The following is a 10,056-nucleotide window of genomic DNA, read 5'->3' on the forward strand; positions in this document are numbered from 1 at the left end:
TCAAAACCAGTTGTGCCTTGCTGAGAAAAATAACCAATTATCTGCCTCTTTACAAGTGTAGGCAGAAGAGCCTTTAGGCCACATTCTGATGTTCTTGTCTGAAGGGGGACCCAATGGAAATCATAAATCAACAAATTTCATGCCTAAAAAATATCTGATTTCATGCCTACTTACATTTATACAAATGTCGTATTGAAACTATGAAGTGTGTGCTATAGCTGGGACACCCAGAGGCTCCTCTTAAAATTCTCCTTTGTGCGATTGGCTTCTACATGATTTCTCAGGCTGCTCACAGCCATGGAAAATGCTGTTTAGAAAATCTTCTAGGTGTTTTCAACTTTACATTACAGATTTGACTATTTTAAAACCACCTCCAATACTGATCACTTTGTGATGCTGTGACAGGAGACCAAATGGGCGGCTCCTTAGTCTTCTCCTAAGTAGACATTCTGTCGCCTGAGCTTTCTCAGGCCCTGGAACACAACGGTGATGATTCAGTTAAAGGGGCTCAGCCTCCTCGAGCAAAATTCCTTTAGCCCAAGGACTCTTGAGGTCCCTCCCTTGTGAGTAAAAAGTCTCCATGGGATTTCCTACACAACTTGATCAACACCCAGAATACTCTGGTCTATTTCTTCCACCCCTTGGTAGCCACTATTTTCTTCATGATCCTCCAGATACTGTTTTTCTCCCAGTGAAATCCACTGCTCCTATCCCTTTGAATTTCGAGGTCTCAGGGCACTCTTGATGAACAAATGAACTAACTCCATTTCTTCTGTGTTGTTGGTAGGCGCTACTTTGTTCTCCTACAAGCATCACAACTATAAACAGGGGACTGACCTTATCTGCTATCACATACTCTAGTACTAATAAAACAAAGTAGAGCCTTTTGTCCCCATCCCCTCCCCATTTCTTATGGATACTTGCTCTTTTTACAGGGCAGGACTGGAAGTGAATCAAAGTTTTGTGTCCTGAAGCATCTAATTGCCCCTCCTCTCTAGAAGTTAGTCATCAAAACTCTCTTCAGGGTGAGTCTTCTCTTTTAGGAATGTTGCTAGGGAGATTAGGAGGTTGCTGTTTCCCCTGTGGCCTCTTACAATAGATTCTGGGGAGGAGCACATGACTCTTTCCCCCGAGGCTGGCTTGTAGATGAATATTGCAAGGTGGCTCCAGACGTGACCCAGTCTTGCAGGTACACCTGGATGGACCTAAACACAGAGGGTCAGAACTTGGATAACCTAACCAGCCCCTTATGCCATCCCAACAAATTTTCCTAGACATGGATGATGACTTTTGAATTTTTAAAAAATTATACTTGAATGTCTTTCAATTCTATTTGAATTAGCTAGGGTATATCTCATCAGTTTGCCACAGGTCCCACTGTTCCCTATTGTTTACACTTTTTCTTTACCTGGCATTACTTACTGACATTCTTCTGGTCTTTGAACGCATTCCATTTCCAGCTCTGGCTTAAATCCCTGCTCTGAGACCTTGCTAATTAGCATAACAAATGCCGGCTAAGGAAAAGCACATTGTTTGGCACATATAAAGTATTTAATGCATAATAATTGATTGGCTGAGAGAGACTTTGATTCTTCTAGGCTATATATATACCGATCTTCAGAAAGAAAATGTCTTCATTTCTTATGGCTAGCAAGAGCCAGAAGAAAAATATAATCAAATTCTCACGCTATTTCTGATCCTACCTAGAGATCCAGCAGAAAGAAGCCAAACTACCAGAGTGTGAAAAGGATTCTGAATTGGAAAACAAAAATACAAGCAAAAAGGACAGACTCCCTAATAGCAGAGAGCCAAGGACCGTTTCATAGATCCCAAACACAAGAGCAATAAGCAGGGCTGAGGGGCTGGGCACACTGTGCTGATGGGTGCAGCTGGGAGCTCCCCTCCCCCGCCGGTGGGGCCTGTGCTCTGCAGGCGCTGCTCAGTGGGCAGTGTCCTCACGCCTGGAAGCGGTGGGAATCTATGCCTTGGAAGAAGCTGCTTCATTGGGTTGGATGATGAATCTTCCCTGGGCTTAGCACTTCAGAGGCGGTGACAGCAGCGACAGCCACAGGACGGCTGTCTGCAGTTCTGAGTGTCCTGCTTGTTTGCTCTGACCCTCCAGTTTAGCACAGGGTGATGGGAGGTGGGGCTGGCCAAGAAAAAGGAGATCGCAGGACAGGCACTGTCTTCTGAAGAGCTCTAAAGTGATGGGAAATTTCAAGAAAGATGGATACAGTATGATGAAATAGGTTAAATTTTTTTGTGAATTCCTTGTTCAGATACTTATTTAGTACATAATATATGCCAGGCACTGTTCTAAGCTCTAAAACTATAAACTTTAATCATCACAAGCCTGTGAGGTAGATGTTATTTTTAGTCCCATTTTCCATATAAGGACGTTGAAGAACAGAGGGGTAAGGTAACTTGCCCAACGTCAAACAGCTTTAATTGACAGAGCCAGGAAAGGAATCAGTGTAGTCTGTGTGCTTTAGTAATGCCCTGCAGCTTTTTCCTAGTGAAGCGCCAGGTCTGGTGGACGGGAGGCGTATTATGCTCAGGAAGCGCAGTCCCTACAGGATAGGACTGGTTGACTTCTCCATGCCACACCATTGTTGTAGCTCCCCACAAGGATGAAAGCAGACAGTGAGGGACTGCGCTCATCTTCTCCTCACCCTCCTTTCCCTGGCCTCCTCATTGGTCCCCCCTCCTTCCTTGGCTGGTGCAGCCATTTGGGTACCCAGGTGTGAACACTTACATCAGAACTATTTCAGGAGTCCCCCGGCAAGAAAACTGGATTGAGAATTATGCAAATTGGACTCTAGCCTTTACTCTCCCTCAACCCAGTTGTGTGACCTTTGAAAAATCATAACCTCTCTGAACTTGTGATTTTTCATCTCTAAGGAGAAGACACTGGACCAGAATAACACTCAGCTTCCGTGGAGTTCAAATACTTCATGATTCTATGATATAAACAAACTAAATACTTTAGCAAATGTTCCTAAAATGTTGATAAAACAACTTAAATTGACTGTGTTGATTTCAACTCCATGCATTTCAAAAACAAGATCTTCCCTCGTTTTTGTTTTCACTTGGGTTTTTGTTTATATAAATGTTCTTACTTGTTACCAGGGCAGATACGGAAAGCTTCATACCACCTAACCAGGTTCTACTTTATGTTATTATTTTATATCATGTTACATTATTTTATCACCGTTTGGATGTCATAACACAAATCAGAATAGTCCAAAATAGTGCAGAGCCTGTCAAGATTTTCTTGAGGAAATTCACAGGAACTTCCTGTATTTTCACAACCATTTAGCATATGCCAGATGGAGAAAATAATGCGCTGCTTCCCGAGGAAGTGGGACATTTAGTAAGGCAAGTTTTCACACATAAAAATACTATCTTTTATCTCTGGGCAACCCATGGATCTATGAAGGGAAAAATGGCCAGGGATCTGCAAAGCTTTTGTGGTAGGAGGAAGTCTCCGTACAAATGGGAGAAGAACTTGTTTTAGCTCTTTTCTGTCTAAGTGCCGTTGTAGATGTGGTGGGAATTTGAGGAAGCAACAGGCCGCCTGCCCAGCTTAAGAAGATTAGGCTTCTAGGAAAGGCGAAGTGAACAGTGCTGGTTAAGCTGTCCTGTGATAGGGGCGTTCAGAGTGTCCAGGCCAGATCAGCAGCTTGGAGGGCCCCTTCAAGGCCTGTGTCTCTGAAGCCACTGGCACCTTATAAGACCTGGGAACCAGACCGCTTGGCTCGGAGAATTCCTGTGGGGTCTGGCTACCACCTTCCGCTTTCGTTTCTGATCTTCCTATAATCACGTCACTGTCTGAGGCTGAGATTCCACCTCCCAGTCCAGCCCTCTGTGAGGGGACCACCTGAAGGTTGCCAGGCCTCCTTGAGGCGCCCTGTGGTCCCCTATATGGGTGCTTTCTTCTCAGCCCAGTGCCAAATGATGCTTCAGTCATCCTGAACTCCTCTTCCTCTCACAGCTCACATCCAAGCCTCGGAAAGTCCTTTCCAAAACATGGGGAGTTCGACCCCTTCTCCCCATCTCCATGCTTCTACTATGACCAAAGCTGCATCGTCCCGAAACTGATTTTCCTGCTTCTGCTTTTGCTGACTGTTCCAGTTATCTGTAACAAGACTCCCCTACACTTAGGGGTTAAAACAGTACCTGTGATTGCTAATGATTCTGTGGGGTTGACTGAGGCTCAGGTAGACAGTTTTCCTGTCGGTCTCCCTTGGGGTCTGTTGCCAGTCTTTCTTTTTTCTTCTTCTCCCCAAAGCCCCCCAGTACATGGTTGTATATTCTAGTTGTGAGTGCCTCTTGTTATGCTATATAAGTATGGATTTATGATCAGCAAATTCTTCGGTGAAGCCGGTCACGGGACCAGCCCAGATTCAGTGTGGGAGAGGACTATGAAAATGTGTGAATGCTGGGAGATGTAGTTCACTGGGGGCTACCTCTGGAGCCCAGAGACCACACCCCTTACAATCTGTTCTATATAAGACAGTGAGAAAGATCTTGTTAAATGTGTGTCAGATCACATCCCTCTGCTCAAAACTTTCCAATGGCCTCTCGTATCACTCAGTGTAGAAGCCAAATCTTGACAATGCCTTGCTAGGTGCACACCATCTGCCCCCATAGTGCTCTGACCTCATGCCTTCCATTCTTTTCTCTCACTCTGCTCCAGCCACACTGGACTCCTTGCCCTCTCCAGAAGTGGCCAGGTTCTGCCTCAGGTGCCCCTCCTCCAGATGTCTCTGACTTCGTCTCTCCCCTCTTTAAGTCTTTGCTCAGATGTCAATGTCCTCGCGGGCTCCCCTATCTAAGTGTACTGCCTTCCTTCCTGGTCCCTGCACCCTTTTCTGGCTTCAGTTTTCTCTTACGGACCATAACCATTGAACAAAATACATATTTTACTTTTTAATATTCTTTTATTGTTTACTCCATGATAGAATTGTATGTAAAGAAAGTAACTTCATAACAGGAGGGTTTTTGCAGGTTTAATTCAGTGCTGTATCCCGAGTACCTAGAACAGTGCCTGGCAAACAGTAAGGCTCCAGAGATATGTATTAAACGAACGAATGAATGAATGTTGGCTCCCACCTCCACTTCAGACCCCTGCTTGGTGCCCCTCTGAGTGCTTTGAACCCTGTTTGTCTAGGAGTGTGTAGATAATGTTTGGGGAAATCTCCTGAAGTGGGTCTTGAAAGAGACGGGGTGGGTTTTGAACACTGAGAGGTTCATGGGAGGACATCCCATGTGTGCTTGGGTGGGGGACTGTGCAGAGCATGAATGAAGGGCAGAGAACCATCCTGTGATGGTCAGCCTCTGCTGATGGGAACCCAGGATTCAGAGAGGAAAGATGTAGAAGATCACACTGCCTAGGGCAGGGTTTCCAGGTTACAGAGGGCTGTGAAAACCAGCCTCTCAAACAGGAAAACAGCACTCTACAACTGCGAGCTTAGGGGATGGGTCGCCTACGGTAATGGGCGTCAGTCATTAGAAGCCTATGAACTGGGCGCTGTGGTAGATGCTTTCTATAGATTGTCACTAATCCTCACCACAATGCTCCAGGAAGGTATTACTACTCCCACTTCCCAGATGGGGAAAACTTAAGTCACATAAGCAAGGCAAGATCCAGAGTAAAATGGAATTTAATTCGTATTTGCCAGTGTTCTTCATTTTACACAATCTTCACCTCACTGCCTAACTGCCTCCTTACACTCTTCAGAAGAGGTAGTTGATCCTAACTCTTTGAGACTGAAGAGGGAGCATACAAATAGTTTTGCATGGAATGAAAGAATCCATTATGTCAATTCATATATGCATTAAGCTTTGGAAAGTTATTATTTACAGGTAAATTAATAGTCTTAAGTTATCAGGAAAGTAAAATTTGCTTTTACATCACATTTCACCCCTTGCTGCTTTGTTGACGCTAAATGTCTTAGAGCTTTTAAGATTCCAACTTCCAGTTTGTAAGTGTGGCTTTTGGCAAGTAGGGAAATAAGTGTTTTCAGACAATAGAGAGGCAATAATATTTTACTGCCTTTGGTCTGCCTGCATTCTTGATCTTCATGAGGGTGGACCCATGGATTCCCTGAGAAGTGGTGGGCTCCTTGTAACCAAAAGTATTCACCAGTATTCGAGGGGCCTGCATTCCATGGAGGCAGAGCGAATTGACCTCCGTTGTCACTGCCAGCTTGAAGAGTGTACGTTTTTTCTGAAGATCTCTCTCAAGTATGTAGGGCTTGTAAAAGAAATTGTAAATTATTTAGAACATAAAATATGAACTGGAGTAGTAAAAGAAAAAGTTTAAAAAGTAAATGGAAGGCAGAGTAAAAAGGTTTATATTGTATGTTTAAGCAAGAAAAAGCTGTTGAAGACTTTGAATAGAAAGCCATTTTAAGCAATAGAAAACCATTGAAGAACAGGGGAGGTATAACAGGATTTGGGTTTAGAATGACTACTAGAAAGACACTACAAATTCTTGATGTAAAGTTGGGGGGGTGTTGAGATCTGGTGACTTGGGATTTGGTTTTATCACATTTCTGAGTCTACTTCCAGGGCAGGATTACTTGAGAAAACGTTTAAGGCTTTATACTCACCTGTTAAATGTGAGAAGATATAATGTCTTAGCAAAACGTTCAAAGTACCCATTGAGCTGCTATGAAATAAGATCTCATATGGCCTGAAGAGGAAGAGATGAGGATTTTGACTAATTTTCTATCCCGGAATTAGAGAGTGTGACTGGGTAGCAAAAATGCTCTGTTAGAAAACTGAATAGTCACATGCAAAAGATTGGAATTGGACCCATGTCTTCTACCACTCACAAAAATTAACGTCAAATAGGTTAAAGAATTAATGTAGGACCTGAAACCGTAAAACTTCTAGAAGAAAACATAAGAGAAAAGCTCCTTGACATTGGTCTTGGCAAGAATTTTTGGATATGATACCAAAAGCACAAGCAATATAAGCAAAAATCAACAAGTGGGGCTAGATCAAACTAAAAAGCTTCTGCAGCAAAAAGAAACAATCAACAGAATGAAGGGGCAACCTATGGAATGGGAGAAAATATTTGCAAATTATATACCAAAAAGGGGTTAATACCCAAAATACATAAGGAACTCTTACGACTCAATAGCAAAAATATTCAAATAATCTGATTTAGCAATGGGCAGAGGACCCAAATAGACATTTTTCCAAAGAAGACATACAAATGGCCAACAGGTGCATGAAAAGGTGGTCAACATCACTAATCTCAGGGAAATGCAAATCAAAACCACAGTGAGACATCACCTCACACCTGTTAGAATGGCTATCATCAAAAAGACAAGAGAGAATAAGTGTTGCTGAGGATGTGGAGAAAAGGGAACTCTTGTGCACTGTGGGTGGGAATGTAAATTGGTGTGGCCACTGTGGAACACTATATGAAAGTTACTCAAAAGTTTAAAAATAGAGCTATCATATGATCCAGGCAATCACACTTCTAGGTATACATCCAGAGGAAATGACATTAGGATATCAAAGAGATGTTTGCACTCCCACGTTCATTACAGCATTATTCCCAAAAGCCAAAGCATGGAAACAATCTAAGTGTTCATTGACAAGTGAATGGAAATGAAAAATGTGGTGTATATATATACATACATACACACAACGGAATATTATTCAGTTGTAAAAAAGAAGACTATCCTGTCATTTGCAACAACGTGGATCTTGAGGGTATCATGCTAAGTGAAATAAGTCAGACAGAGAAAGACAAATACTGTGTGATCTCACTTATGTCTGGAATCTGAAAAAAAAAAAAGCCAAACTCATAGAAACAAAAAGTAGAATAATGATTGCCAGGGCTAAGGATTGGGGTAAATGGGGAGATGTTGGCCTAAAGGTACAAACTTTCAGTTATAAGATGAATAAGTTCTGGGGATCTAGTATTTAGCTTGGTGACTATAGTTAACAGTACTCTGTTGTATACTTGAAAGTTGCTTAGAGAGTAAATCTTGAATGTTATCACCTTAAGAAAAAAAGTAATTGCGTGAGATGATGGATGTGTTAACTAACCTTATTTTGGTGATCATTTCACAATATATACATGTATCAAATCAAAACGTTGTAGACCTTAAACTTATACAGTTATATGTCAGTTATATCTCAATAAAAAATGCCCTGTTGGGGGCCAACCATGTGGACGTAGTGGTTAAGTTCGGTGTACTCTGCTTCCACAGCCCAGGTTTGGTTCCTGGGTGCAGACCTACACCACTCATTGGCAGCAGATGTTAGCTCAGGGCTAATCTTCCTCAGAAAAAAAGAAAAACAAATACTCTGTTACACACTAAAGTCGGAGTACTTCTATGTATTTCATCAATTTTTTTTTTTTACAGCTGTATTGAGGTACAATTTATACACTATAAAATTCACTCACTTTAGATCTACACTTCAATGAGTTTTAGTAAATTTATGCATATATGCAACCATTCCCACAATTCAGTTTTAGAAGATTTCCATCACCCCAAAAAGTCCCCTTGGTCAATCCCAGCTCCCACCTCTGGCCCCTGGCAACCACTTCATCAATTCTTAATATCGTAAATCACTGATAGAGAGCATAGTATTTCACAAAACACGTGAGAGTTTGTGTCTGAGTGTGTGTAGGAGAACAAGACTAAGAGATACAGACACACACACACACAGACAAACAGAAATTACAGACAGCTGAAATATGAGTCAACAAAATAATTCTGTATATTTAAATTTTTTCAGCCTATGTGCCTGCTAATATTCTCAAAAATCTTCTACCTTTTCAAATTGTAAACAATGAGGTTTTTTTAAGTTCTAATTACTTTTTAAATGCTTGTACTGACTGACTTGGTTAAGGAGTGAGTTTCAAAGTTATTTGTCTGCAATTGGCATTGGGAGCTCACTTTTCAGAAAAATCTTAAAATGGACCCCAATGTACAAAAGAGATAAAGAGGAGCAGCCATCACTAAGAAGAGGAGATCTGGAACACCAATTCCTTGGATTCTCCCCCCAAATCCTCTGTCCTTGTCCTTCTCTCCTGCTTGCCAGGTGGCACCTAGAAATACCATTTACTTGGGCCTCCTTAAAGGTCCACATTTCCTCCTGAGACACACATCCTTCCCCGGCTGGGTCACATGTTCAGGTGGTTCAAAAGGTGGGTTGGGGGAGGTGTCCTGGGCATACCTATCCCCTCTAGAAAATGCAAAATCCTCCACTTTGTTAATCCTGGGTAAGGGATATCATTACAACTTTGAGTCACATATTTGCAGATGATCCCTAACTTTACTTCCTCAAAGAGTTAACCATATCCATTATTAATGGTTTTTATTTAAGCTCATTTGCTTAATATGCAAATTCTTGACAAACAGCTCTCTGTCACTTTCCAGTTCTACTAACGTGGTATTTCATCTCTCTTGTGTGTGTATGTATATATATATATTTATGATTTTCATGGCCTTTTTAAGCTTCATGATTAGGAGGTTTTTCTCCGTTGACCTATTGATGTAATATATCTTATTAATTGATTAAATAACACACATTCTTGTTTTCTGTCATAAACCTCACTTCGTCTTAAGGAGCTATTAATTTAACTTATTAAATTTGATTACTGATCACTTTCTTAACTACTATGTATCTATATCCATGTTGATATTCCAATTTTCTTTTGGAAATGTGTGTTCTCAGCTGTCAGTATAAGTTACGCTTATCAAGAATTGGAAAGCTTTCTAACATTTTTTTCGGGGAATAGTTAAAAGTGTGGGAATCACCTCTTCTCTAAAAGTCTGAAAGAATACCCTAGTGACGCCATCGGGACCTGGAGTCGCTTTGGGGGGTAATTTCTTCACAAACTCTTTTCTTTCTTTTTCCCGTCGCTATTGACCCCATAGACATTCTGTTTCTTTGTGTTCTGTTTGGTGTCTCTTATTTTCCCAGAAAATTACTCTTTCAGTAAAGTTTTCAAATGTATTATAATAAGCTTCACACTGTACTCTTTTTTAAAAAATATTATCTGTAAATATTGCCCAAATA

Source organism: Equus przewalskii, chromosome 4 (genome assembly GCF_037783145.1).
Source record: "Equus przewalskii isolate Varuska chromosome 4, EquPr2, whole genome shotgun sequence".
Lineage (NCBI taxonomy): Eukaryota > Metazoa > Chordata > Mammalia > Perissodactyla > Equidae > Equus > Equus przewalskii.